This window comes from Myotis nattereri, assembly GCF_964212035.1.
Source record: "Myotis nattereri genome assembly, chromosome: 7".
Classification (NCBI taxonomy): Eukaryota; Metazoa; Chordata; class Mammalia; order Chiroptera; family Vespertilionidae; genus Myotis; species Myotis nattereri.
Window position 1 is genome coordinate 11697548 of NC_138082.1, and position 13717 is coordinate 11711264.

At 40.2% G+C, this 13717-nt stretch overlaps 1 pseudogene across 1 annotated transcript; it reads right to left on the reverse strand.

The window, feature by feature from the left end:
- Positions 1-6774: 6774 nt before the first annotated feature.
- On the reverse strand, positions 6775-7753 carry LOC308522683 (glyceraldehyde-3-phosphate dehydrogenase-like; annotated as a pseudogene). The gene has a single exon. The product of its transcript is annotated as a glyceraldehyde-3-phosphate dehydrogenase-like (transcript).
- Positions 7754-13717: the final 5964 nt, after the last annotated feature.

Genomic DNA, 13717 nt, shown 5'->3' on the forward strand with positions numbered 1-13717 from the left:
ACCATGTTGGTCATCTCCCTGCTACTTGAAGTGCAAGATTTCCTCATTTCCTGGACCCTGGAGAGTCTGGCTTGATTCGACTACATACATCTTCTACTGATGTTTTGTTCAACCTGGACCAGCAACTATATCAGTCAACAGGGATATTAACAGACTGCCTCAGAGCTGCTGAGTTCTATGGGAACAAACACCCCCTTGCAACTTTATAGAAAGCCGGGGTCACGTGTACCAACAAACAGACCTGGCTGGGATGGAATCACTTTCACATCTGCTTCTAGCCAGTAAAACAAACACATCTACAAACATTGTTAAAATACGCCAAGGGCACTGAATCCACAAAGCAAACGGGCCTCTGAGGGCCAGCATCAGTCCGCAGTTCACTAACAGACTACCTCTTCTTCTTGTAGGATGAGCTTCCCGTTTTAAATCAGACAGTAGAGGAGTTGCTTCAAAACTGTAGCTATTTTATTTCTGAGGCATCAATGTGTGACTATAATGTACTGATGCATTAGTGCATAGTACTCTTCTCCAACCTCTGAACTCCCGTCCGCCACTCCAAGAGTTTAGATACCTTCTGCTCTCAATTTTTCTTTTAAAAATATTTCTACATGACTATTTGATAGATGCTCTGAGGAGGGAGCTATGTTTATGTTTTTTCCTCTACTGCTCCATAAAATACATAATATAATATATATATACATACATACATATATATACACATATATACACACATATATAATTATATAATGATATAATTATATAATATATAAATATATGAGTATAATATATGAATATATATATATACATATATATATATATATATATACACACACATACACACACACACACACACTGATGAATATGGTTTACTTATATTCTTCCTACAAGAATAGACATCTTTTTGTCCCTAGATTCAGTTAACATGGTGTATTTTCTTGACTTGGTATTAGTGGTAGGAAACATTGGCCAGAATGGAAAGTGACTTCATTTTATGATCCTGTTTTCTACCATTACCTATGTTTTCAAGGTGCTATTAAATTACAAGCTGGGCTATATTTGTAATCAAGGTCCTGGGGTAGAGACAATGATCTACTCAGTATCAAAGCTGCGGTCTCCGGAGGTCACTGCCAAACTCCGGCCCTGCTGCCTCCACTCTCCACTGGCTGAAATGAGCCCCATCAGCCTGGAGCAGCCATCAGACCTGGATGGAATTCCATGGGTTGAGAGACTCCCCTGAGCGAGGGCCAACCAGGTGCTGTTGGCCTCAGAGGCTGACGTCATCCTGGGACCACCGCGGGCGAGCCTGCATTTGTCCCTCCAGGATTTGTGAAGAAGCATCAGCATGATGGCCTCGCCTAGAAACCATGCCACTTGGAAGCTGGCCTGGCCCTTCAAGACAGATTTGGTTGGAAGATGCTTAGATATGTGTAACGTGGTTATTCTTAGCCTGGATATTTTCTCTACTTCCTGTGTGCATGCCAAAGATTTCTGAACCAGCCAATGTGTATTCAACGATAGTTTTAACTGTAGGTGAAAATGGGGTTACGGTCGTTTTAAAATGTGTAGTTGCCTGCTTATAGTTTATTTTTTTTTAAAAAAAAGTAAGATCCGATATGTCATTAAGCATGCTTATATTATTTTAAGCATGTGTAATGCTAGATGTGTACAGTACAATACTGAATTTGTAATTTGAATCAAGTAAGATGTTCTTTGTTTTCAGCGGACTTGAACAACCTGGCTGGCTTTGCAGAGGTGTTTCCTAAGGCAGCTTTCTGTGTGGGGGATCAGGGTGGGGAGGCCCTTCATGTGGCGTGGTTGCCCAAGCCGTGCCCTGAAGCATCTGCATCCTCAGCATGGCACATTTCAAAGTGAATTGCTGAAGGATACAATTTCTGTGAAATAAAAACTGGTTTGAAGAGGAGCTGCTTATGAAATGGATTTTAGCAGTAGCAGGAAACTAAATAATAAACATTTGATATTCAGCAACTGACCTCTCAGTGTTTTCTTGGGGGAGGGAAATGATTTACCTTAGCACATTTCCCCTTAGTCTTCCTTTTCTGGTGTTATTTATATATTTATAAATAAATATATAAATTGATTGATTCTTTATTGATTGATTCTTTATTGTTTAAAGTATTACATATGTCTCCTTTTCCCCCAATTGACCTCTCCCCGGCCATCCCCATCCCCCTAGTGTCTGTGTCCATTGGTTATGCTTATATGCATACAAGTCCTTTGGTTGATCTCTTTACCTGCCCCCCCCCACACACACACATTTACACACCTTCCCCTACCATCCCTCTGAAGTTTGATGGTCTGTTCAATGATTTTTTATCTCTGGATCTATTTTTGATTATCAATTTATGTTGTTCATTATATTCCACAAATAAGTGAGATCATGTGATATTTATCTTTCTCCAACTGGCTTATTTAACGCTTAGCATAATGCTCTCCATGTCCATCCATGCTGTTGTGAATGGTAAGAGTTCCTTCCTTTTTACAGCAGCGGAGTATCCCATAGTGTAGATGTACCACTGTCTTTTAATCCACTCATCTGCTGATGGACACTTAGGCTGTTTCCAAATCTTAGCTATGGTGAATTGTGCTGCTATGAACATAGGGTTGCATATATCCTTCCTGATTGGTGTTTCTGATTTCTTGGGATATATTCCTACAAGTGGGATTATTGGGTCAAGTGGAAGTTCCATTTTTAAATTTTTGAGGAAACTTCATACTGTTCTCCACAGTGGTTGCATCAGTCTGCATTCCCACCAGCAGTGCATGAGGGTTTCTTTTTCTCCACATTCTCACCAGCACTTGTTGTTTGTTGATTTGTTGATGATAGCCATTCTGACAGGTGTGAGATGGTGCCTCATTGTCGTTTTGATTTGTATCTCTAAGGTGATTAGTGACTTTGAGCCTGTTTTCATATGTCTCTTGGCCTTCTGTATGTCCCCTTTTGAAAAGTGTCTATTTAAGTCCTTTCCCCTTCTTCTTGAAGATAGTTCTATTGTTTAGAATAGCCACTCTTTTCATTTTCTTTCTTTTTTCTTTGTTCTTTCCTTTCTATTTTAATTTAAGTTCTTTATTGTTGAACGTATTACATAGGTCTCCTTTTTTACCCCATTGTCCTCTCCCTGCCCGCTCCTCGCCCCCCCCCCCCTGCCCCCAGCACATGCCTTCACCCCCCTACTGTCTGTGTCTATTGGTTATGCTTATATGCATGCATACAAGTCCTTTGGTTGATCTCTTATCCTCCCCCCTCCTCTGAGGTTTGACGGTCTGTTATATGTTTCTATGTCTCTGGATTTATTTTTGTTCATCAGCTTTTGTTGTTCATTATATTCCACAAATGAGTGAGATCATGTGACACTTATTCTTCTCTGACTGGCTTATTAAATCTTTTTGAAACAACCACAGGCTTATAAAAAAGTTGGAAGTACAGCCAAACATTGTTCTTTTTCTGAGGAAGTTTCTGACCTAATGCCCTATCACCTGTGAATAATAGTATCTATTTCCTATAAGCAAGCATACTTCCCTCCATAATCATAATCCATCAACATTGGAAAGTTCACATTGATACATTGCTACCATCTGATCCTCAAGCTGCATTCAAGTTTTTCCAGATGCTCCTATAATTATTTTATAGCAAAATATTCCATTTATAGCAGAATCTCCCCCTGCATTTAGTTTTCACATCTCTATCGTGTCCTTCACTGCGGACAATTCCTCTGTCTATACTTTCATGGCCTTGGCTCTTTTGAAGATTACAAACCATTCTTTTGTAGAATGTTCCTTGATTTGAGTCAGTTTGATGTTTCTTCATAATTAAAAAAACAACAACAGGTGATTGATTTTTGGCAAAAATAACAAATAAGTGATGCTCCATTCTTTTAATGTGGATTTTGGTCACTTAACTGAGGTGTTGTTTGTCGAGTTCTCCACTGTAAAGCACTCTTTCCTCTTTATTTAGAGGTACTTTGAAATTTTGTAACTTCTGTTTTTTCACCAAAATTTCAATTTATTCATTTATACTTATATGGTTTCCTGATTTGGCCAATGGGTAGACATGTGTTACTATCATTATTTTACTTTTATGCATAAATTGTCCCATCCGTGGGAGACTGTTCAAACTAGTTCTTGAGTTCTTCTAACAAGTCCCCATCATTCTTTCAGCACTTCCTTGCTTTCTGGCAGAACTAGGCATTCCAGATGCAGCTCATGTTTTCGCTGTCCCAGAGCTGGAACCCACAGTTTCTCCAAGGAGGCCTGGTATTTTTGGAGTAAGCAATGATTTTAGCAGCCAAGATCTAGGCAGTTATGCTTATTACTATTGGGATTTCCATGCTCTTAGGCTCCGCAGTGAATAGAACAGGGATCCACATACACACACACACACATATAGATGTAAATGTGTGTGCATATATATCTCTATGGATATGTATACATATATAATATGCATATTTACATATAGATGTCTATATATGTATACACATATACAAATATATGTATAAGCACAATATATGTAAATATAGAGTATGTGTATGTGTGCATATGTATGTGTATGTGTACATACACATTTACATCTATATTTATATCTGTAATTATCAATATATGTTGAGATCCATAGGTTCATACTCATGCCTTTAACTCCAATACAACCCTATAGGGCTCACCTTACATTTATTCCTTTCTATTATTTGTCCCTCTTATGACAGTGAGAAACCTGACTCTCATCATTTTTTTTCCCCAAACCTCATTCGAGGATATGTTTTCATTGACTTTAGAAAGAGAGGAAGGGAGAGTGAAAGAGAGAGAAACATCAATGTGAGAGAGAGAGACATTGATTGATTGCCTCTTGTAGGCACCCTGACCAGAGATCAAACCTGCACCTTTTTTGGTTTGTGGTATGATGCTCCAACCAACTGAGCCACTCGGCCAGGGCTCATTATCCTTAAAATGTTTACTTATTTGCTCAATCCACCAGTATGAAATCAATCTCCCATTTTGGTAGTACCCCCACCCCTATGTGGTAGCTTCCTGTCTCAGCATTGGCTCTGACTCTTCCATCCAGTGCACACACTCCAGGAAGTGGCTTGGGCTCTGCCTCTCCAGGCTTGGCTCTCCCACCCCATGGATGCCCTTCTCACCCTTTTTGGGCTCTAACACCTTAGGCTGGGTGGTCTTTCCATCCCTAGCTCAGTGCCACAGTGGCTCCTTTGGCCGGGGGTGGCTAACCTTATGGCCTGTGTTAAGTTCCAATTGTCTGTAGTGATTATTGATCTGATACTCTTTATTGGCAGCCATTCATTCCACGTGTCTCTTTCTTACTTCCCTATTGATGTTTCTTTCACTTTCCACATAAACTGCTTACTTCCCTCTTAGTGTTTCTTTAATTTCCCACATAACCCGCTAGTCTCAGCCTCTGTTGTGGGGAAACTCCAACTTAGACACCCTTTGTCCCTCCAGACCTAGAGGAAACAGTGGTTTTCTGCCCATGCTTCATCTTCTCTTGTTTGTTCCTTGATTTCATCTGTATCTTTGGAAACCTTCCCTTCATTATCCTCTTAACCTTTAGGTTATTTCTTATTTCTGTAGAGGCTCTGACTGAATCACACCCAGACACAGCCTGTTCCTCTGCTCCACTCCCCTTCTGAGACCCAGAGTCCTCCTAGGATCTGACCTCCTTCTTTAGGGGCATCAGCTTGAATTCAAAATGAGTGGAAATCCCCACCTTCTTATAGCTTTTTCTTTGTTAAATTTACATTCTTCATATTAGTTACATGGAAAGAAATGACTTTCAAACAAAAATAAGTTTTAACAGAAAATATATCTTTTCCCAGTCTTTTGAGAACATGCTAAAATGGGGATAGGTTTAATTTGCAAAGCACAGAAAAAGTTCATTAAAACACACACATGCACACACACACACACACACACACACACACACACACACACACCCTTTCCTCATTATCATTGCCTCCTACATGCCTGGAGACAGCTCTTTAACATTTCCTTCCTCCTTTCCTTCTCCTAAAGCAGCATGTCAAACTCAAAGGGTAACACAGGCCAAATAAACAAAGTTTAAGTTTATGTGGGCCGCAAAAAAACAAAAGCTTCAATGTTCATAGAAAGGTAGGTTTATTTTGAGGGAGACATGCTGAATACAAAGGGCTGAAATAAATGAGTCATCGTTAACATAAAATAATAGAACATTTTTAATAAAAATTAATATATTTTCTTGAACATTAACTTACCAGACACTGAATAACTGCACAAATTAATAAGCGTAATGCGAATAAACCTATTTTTCTTGTTCTCCGAAAGCAAAATATTTCCTGTTGCACACACCAAACAAGTCAGTATAAGACTAATGACAAGTGGCAATTGGCTGCTAAAATATTCGCTGCTAGTATTAGTGGAGAGAAATGATGCGCCTGTGTGTAAGGCGCATAAGGGAAATGAGGGCAACACGGTTATAGTAACCAGTCATCAGCGAATGTTGTAGTTCGTTATTAATAATTATGTATAACAGGATATGGTAAAAATGGAGTTATGAATTCTTTCTTGGCTGGGTACAGTGAACTTTATTGATGGTGCATGACAAAGTAGGGCTCCCTACACACCTCCCCTTCTTCAGGGGGTCTGGGATGGGAACAGTGGTCAGGAGATTCTCAGTGTGGGGGAGGGGGGGTCGATCTGGGGCAAGGACTCCCCACAGCTGAGAGCCTCTCTTCCTCTCACTGGGACTGGTGGTCCAGGGGACTCTTACTCCTAGGAGGCCTTGTGGACCATAAGGTTCACCACCCTGTTGCTGTAGCCAAATTTATTGTCAGACCAGGAAATGAGCTTGACAAAGTGGTCGTTGAGAGCAACACCAGCCCCAGAATCAAAGGTGGAGGAGTGGTGTCACTGTTAAAGTCACAGGAGACAACCTGGTCCTCAGTATAGCCCAGGATGTCCTTGAGGGGGCCCTCTGATGCCTGCTTCACTACCTTCTTGATATCATCGTATTTGGCAGCTTTCTCCAGGCAGCAGGTCGGATCCACAACCGACACATTGGGGGTGGGGACATGGAAGGCCATGCCAGTGAGCTTCCCATTCAGCTCAGGGATGACCTTGCCCACAGCCTTGGCAGTACCAGTAGAAGCAGGGATGATGTTCTGGGTAGTTCTTCGGCCATCACACCACAGCTTCCCAGAAGGGCCATCCATGGTCCTCTGGGTGGCGGTGATGGCATGGACTGTGGTCATGAGTCCCTCTTCGATACCAAAGTTGTCATGGATGACCCTGACCACCAGGGCCAAGCAGGAGGAATTGCTAACAATCTTGAGGGAGTTGTCATCCTTCATGGTTCACGCCCATCACAAACATGGGGGCATTCACAGAAGGGGCAGAGATGATGACCCTCTAGGCTCCGCCCTTCAAGTGAGCCCCAGCCTTCTCCATGGTAGTGAAGACACCAGAGGACCCCACAACATACTCAGCACCAGCATCACCCAATTTGATGTTGGCGGGATCTCACTCCTGGAAGATGGAGATGGACTTTCCATTGATGACAAGCTTCCCGTTCTCAGCCTTGACTGTGCCTTTGAACTTGCCATGAGTAGAATCTTACTGGAACATGTAGACCATGTAGTTGAGGTCAATCAAGGGGTCATTGATTGCGACACTATCCACTTTGCCAGTTAAAAGCAGCCCTGGTGACTAGGCACCCAATGCGGCCAAATCCGTTCACTCCGACCTTCACCATCATGTCTCAGGTTGTGGCTGCTGGCACCACTCAGGAAGAGAGGCTGTCTGACGAGCAGGAGGAGCAGAGAGCTAAGTTAAGAAATTTATTAAAATGTTCTTTACATACTGTTATATTGGCTGGGCCGCAAAAATATTCTTGTGAGCTGCATGTAGCCTGTGGGCTGCGAGTTTGACATGCTTGTCCTAAAGCCTAGTCTAAGCAGCCTGCACATCTCTTCTATCTCCTCCCTATATTTTCCCATTCCAAGAATCTGATGAAATAGCTTTTTCTTTTTCCTAATTCATATTGCCCCTGTATTCATTTTCTATAGCTGCGTAATGAATGAGCAGGAACTTGGTGGTTTAAAACAACATAACTTGAGTCTTACAGTCCTGGAGGTCACCAGTCTGAAATCAGTTTCTCTGGGATAATCCCAAGGTGTTGGTGGGTCTGGTCCTTCTGGAGGCTCCAGAGGAGAATCCATTTTCTTGTTTTTCAAAGCTTCTGGTGACTGGCATCATTCTTTGTCTTGTCATCACTCCAATCTCTGTAGTCGCACTGCTCTCTCCACTTCTGTCATTGAATCTGCCTCTGCTTTGTCTTATAAGGGCACTTATAAGGGCATTTAGGGCTCATATTGATAATCCAGGATGATCCTCCATAACTTTTAATATCCTTAATCATACCTGCAAGCATCTGTAGAGTCCTTTTGGCATATGAGGTAATTCACAGGTTCCAGGTTTAGGACTTGGATGAACCCTTTCATGGACCATTATTTAGCCTATCACAGTCCCCTAACCACCATGGTTTGGGGTTGGGGCATTCCCTATGAATCTTTCCTTCCACTCCCAACCTAGGTTCTTATACTTAGGATTGCCCACCCTCTGCTCTAATTTTTTCTTTCTGAAATTCCACACCTTAGATTCTTTCTCTGGCCAATGGGAAATGCTCTAAGTCATGCTTAGGTTTAGATGTCAGCCCACTCAATGGCTGACACTCATTACTCTTAGCAGAGTAAATGCTAAGGTGGTGAGAGAACAGGTCAGTATGAACTTCAGTTCTGTGCACAATGGTGACCTCAACTTTGTCAATTCTAGTTTCCTTTACGTGATGTTTATGGAAAGGAGCGGTAGACCCCATTGGTTGTTTGCTAGTTGGTCCATTATAATAAACACATTGCTGAAGAACAGTCTATACTTGGAAGTCAGTACAATTTGAACCCATGTTAAGAAAAGACTCAATTGCCTCACTAAGCCACAAGCATGTCCTGTTTTTTTGTGCCACTGGGTTCCAGTTACTGTGAAATAAAATTGTCTTCTCTATTTACCTGGCAGGACCTGCCAGAATCTTAAAAGAAGCTGACATTAGTGTTTAATGGCTGTTCACTTTATTAATGTGGAAAGTGAACTAGACTTAATTAAATTGTTTTGGGTCAGAGTTTTTCCTTTAATGGAAATCAGGGTGGGGATCTTCTATTTTCCTCCATCCCATGGTATATATTAAATGCTGTGGAGTCTGACTTTATTTCCTAGCAACAGTCAAGAAAAATGGCTATTTCTGGGAAGCATTCCTCTTTTAACATAAAGAAACCCAAGTGAATTAACATAAAAAATATGGGAACCATCGACTGCCTTCCAGTTGAAGCTTACTAGATCCAGCCTAACATTTCTCCAACAGATCTTTGAGAGTAAATTCTGTTGGTATGTGATGAGCAAAGGAGTGATTTAAAATGATCAAAATGCCTACATACCCTTCTCTTCACTGATTAAACCCCCACTCATTCACCCTAAAGGAATATTTATGTTGAATTTTTGTATTTCAGAAAAATGTTGCAGAAAGTCAACTGTCCAGATTTTCAAATGTCTAGAATAATCCATTTCAAGTGAGTGAAAGCAAGGTCTAAGCCGGTATCAAATATTATCATAAAGAAAGGTGTTTATAAAGCTCAGAACAGCCACAGAATCTCCACAGGCTCTCCTCCAACCACAGAGTCTCCAAAGATCCACAGTCTAACTTTATAGATGGTCTGAAGAAGTAAAATGACTTGCTATGATTATAATCCTAGTATCAGAAGCAGACCAAAAATGTATTAAAAATGCCTCTTATTTTTGACACCATTGTTTTTCTCATTTCCCACTTGCTTTATTTTACTCAGTCCAACTTCAAATACCCTATATCCTCCCCATAAACATTCATCCTCCCCTCATATCATCCATCTTCCTCCTACACAAAGAAGACTGAAGAGGATAAAGAAGGCTGGGCAGCAAGTGAAGGAGAACCTTCTATGGAAGGAGGTTTGTCAATTCATTTTCCTTTTCCTTCTTCTCCCTCTTCATCAAGACTCATCCCTACCTCCAAACCCCCTGCTTGTCCCCCAGTGTTCTCTCAACACTCCACTCTGCCCCTGACTCCTGAGACAATGATACAACCCTCTTCGTCATCTAAGTTTTAACCGCACACAGAAAGCTACGGCTAAAACTGTTTTTGGATGAAAGGGTCAGTGGAAATGAGGGCTAGAAATCTGACTTCTGGGACTCAGGCCATATCCTTTCACTTCCCACTAAATTTTCTGTTTATTTGCAGCTCTACTAATCATCATTGCTAAAACCTGAGAGTAAGGTAATTACTTTCTCATTACTCCAGCAAGAAAATAACTTGACAGCAATAATCTTTGCCTTTAAGGTTTCTTTTGGAAAGCATTTTATGTAAGAGACGTAGTTACTGTCAGTCACTAAAGTTTCAGAACCTTACACCAAACTTATCAGAATCTCTATTTTACTGTGATACCACAACTCCAGCTAGTGTCATCCACTTACCTAACTACCAGTCAAAATATGGTCCAGTTTTAGGTTCTGGACTGGTTCTGGTCTGCCACTGGTTTGGATATATGAAACAAATAAAATAAACACATTGAAAAATCTGTTTAGCATCACTATTTATCAGGACAATAGAAATTCAAACCACAACAATATGGTACTACCCACTCACTGGTATGGCCAAAATTAAAGCGTGGCTAGATAGGGAGCAACTGCAACTCTCATTCATTGCTAGTGTGAATGCAAAATGGTAACATCACTTTAGAAAATGGTTTGGCAATTTATTGTAAATTTAGCATACCCTTACCATATGACCTACCAATTCATAGTGGGAATCATCCCAAAATAAATGAAAATACAGATTATCATAAAAACCTGCAAACAAATATTCATAGCTTTATCTATAATAATAATGTTAATAAATGTTCACAGCATTATCTATAACAATATAAGTGTAATATGCTAATTAGACCAGATGTCATTCCGGATGACCTTCTGGATGAAGCCACGGCGGCAAGGGCCAAGTCCTTTGCACAGATTTTGTGCATTGGGTCTCTAGTTCATAATAACTAAAAAATGAGAACATCCAAAATGTCCCTTAACTGCTGATACTCAAGTCCAAAATTCATAGTACTCCTATTTGTGATAAGTAAGAAAATGATCCATTTAAGCATTAGGTTTAATATATAGAATTTAAAATGAGTCTTTGGGGAAAAATTTACAGGGCAGAAGAGAAAAATGAACCCCCAGAGATAGGTCCTATGCTTGAAAAAAAAAGAAGCAAAATGAAATTTTACTAAAAGCCTTTGATATCCAAACTCTGAGGGAAGACAATATGCTTTGCGAATACAGGGTAAAAAAAAAAAAAAAAAAAAAAAAAATCAGCTTTTACAAGATCCTTAGGAGGAAAATATTCTTAAACATGATAGGAGCTTCAGTTTAGAGCTCTACTGAGATTGAGACTCCAGCAGAAAAAAAAAATGTAGTAAGTAAGGTAACATCATTTCTAGAAAACAGGTTTGACAAGCCCAAGCAATTCTATTTCAAGAAATAGGAGTAGCAGCCTTTACGTCATAGGACTTAAGATGTTTGCTCTGAAATCGGTGTGATAATGATGGTCTAAATAGATACCACACTAGGTATGGCACCTGGGCACCAGAAATACAAGACTTGAAGAGGAAATGCAAATATCTTGTGACGGGTGCTGTAACCGCTGTAAATTTCTACACTTTCTAAGAAGGCTATCTCGTCTCCTACACCTCTCTCTGATGGAAAAGATAAATTAATCTCTCTTGAGAAATTTCTCCCAATTGGGTTTAATTTTATAGTCATGAACTTTAGATAATTGACGTAAACTGACTGACATCTTGGCAAGACTAACATTGAGATCTTCTCTCTGACTATTCTTTCCTCAGGGCCATGACTCACTGCTATGGTTCTTTGGCCACATTAGTGTGGGTCCAGACTAAGTATTATGCTCAAGAAATAGTTTCACCTGAGAAACTTTCGAGGGGCTGGGTTTTGTTTTGCTTTAAATTTTACGACCACAGTACTGCCTGTCATGATAATCTAGGTGTGTCTTTGGATTCTTGAAATGTTGGGGAATACAAGAAATTACACTTATTTAAGTGATAAAAATCCCAGTCAGCAGTGGTTGAAAGAACCCAGATTCTACCAGATATTTGAGACTAAGTCCTTTAGCTGAGCCTAGGTAGAATAAGAACTTGGGGAGGAAGAATTAAGGGTCTTAATTCTTTTGCACATTAAATTGTTAGAAGTTGAACTTGTAATGTAATCTTTGGACTTCACAATTTCTTCTGGGAACTTCACAATGGGAGGGAGTTTATGTGCAAATTTTGGGCATACTTATGTTGTTGGGAATTTGTTAGTGGAATATATTAGTGTTGCCATTGAATTGTAACGTCTAACCTCTGGAGAGCTATATTGGGCAGGGTAGTTGGGTATAATTTGAGTTGGGAAATAGAAAAGGGAGCAAAATCTCAGCCATGGATGAGGTGTAGCTTTGGAGTTAATCTAATGAATGTACTCCCTGGGAGCACTTTTAGGCTCCCACAGGAGGATACCAATGGAGCAGTAGGTGGTATTTAGGGATGGTCTTCTAGAGAATTGATAGTTGAGATTTTATAGATCAGATGTCATTATTCTTCCCAAGTTTTAGAGAGTCCAGTAGCTTCAGAGAAAGAGGAAAAGTTTGAAAAAATATATTTTGGCCAATGTAATAAGGAATAGAAAATAGAAACCATGTTTTCTATCTTGACTTGAGCTTTTTAAAAAATATATTGGTATTGATTTCAGAGAGGAAGGGATAGGGAGAAAGAGATAGAAACATCAATGATGAGAGAGAATCATTGATTGGCTGCCTCCTGCTTGCCTCCTACTGGGGGATCTTGACTGGAATCGAACCTGGGACCCTTTGGTCTGTAGTCTCACACTCTATCCACTGAGCCAAACTGGTTAGGGCAGACTTAAGCTTTTCCAAGAAAGGCAGATCTTCTTGGGATGGCAGTGGTTCCACAAACAGGCTCACAGGACAAGGTACAGGGTAGTCACAGACGTTATCTACTATCTTTACCTTTTAATTCAGGTTCCCAGAAGCCCCTTTCCTCTGATGGGGCAGCTCTGTGGTGGAAGATGAGTCCCTGATGTCTGCTTGACTCTGGGGTCATATGTTTACTTGGGTTGAGATGACTTTCTTTGATTCTGAACACTCTCACATATTCTTTCCTCTATTCTCCCCGGCTTCTCATCCCACCTCCTTCACCCTCTGCTGCTCGTAGGGTCAGCAAGGGGAGCTTGTAGCCACAGAGAGCTTTCCTCACTTCTTTGTGGAAAATAGATTACTAAGAATTTGGGAACACAAAACAAATGCAATAGCTTTTCTTCCATGTAATCCTAGAGGTATCCAAGAGCAATATGTAAATGAACTTTGATGTGCTCATACATATGACCTCGAAAAGAAGTGTCATCTATTTTCCTGTCTTCTATTTAATTCTTAAAGTATTCAGAGATGGATATTTCCTATATAGTTTATTTTCAGTAATTTTCACTAGAATGTGCTTATTTATTCAAATTTAACCCAATTTCTTCATTTGTTAATGAAAATAACTCACACTATTAATGAATGCCTATTAGGATAAGCCCACCA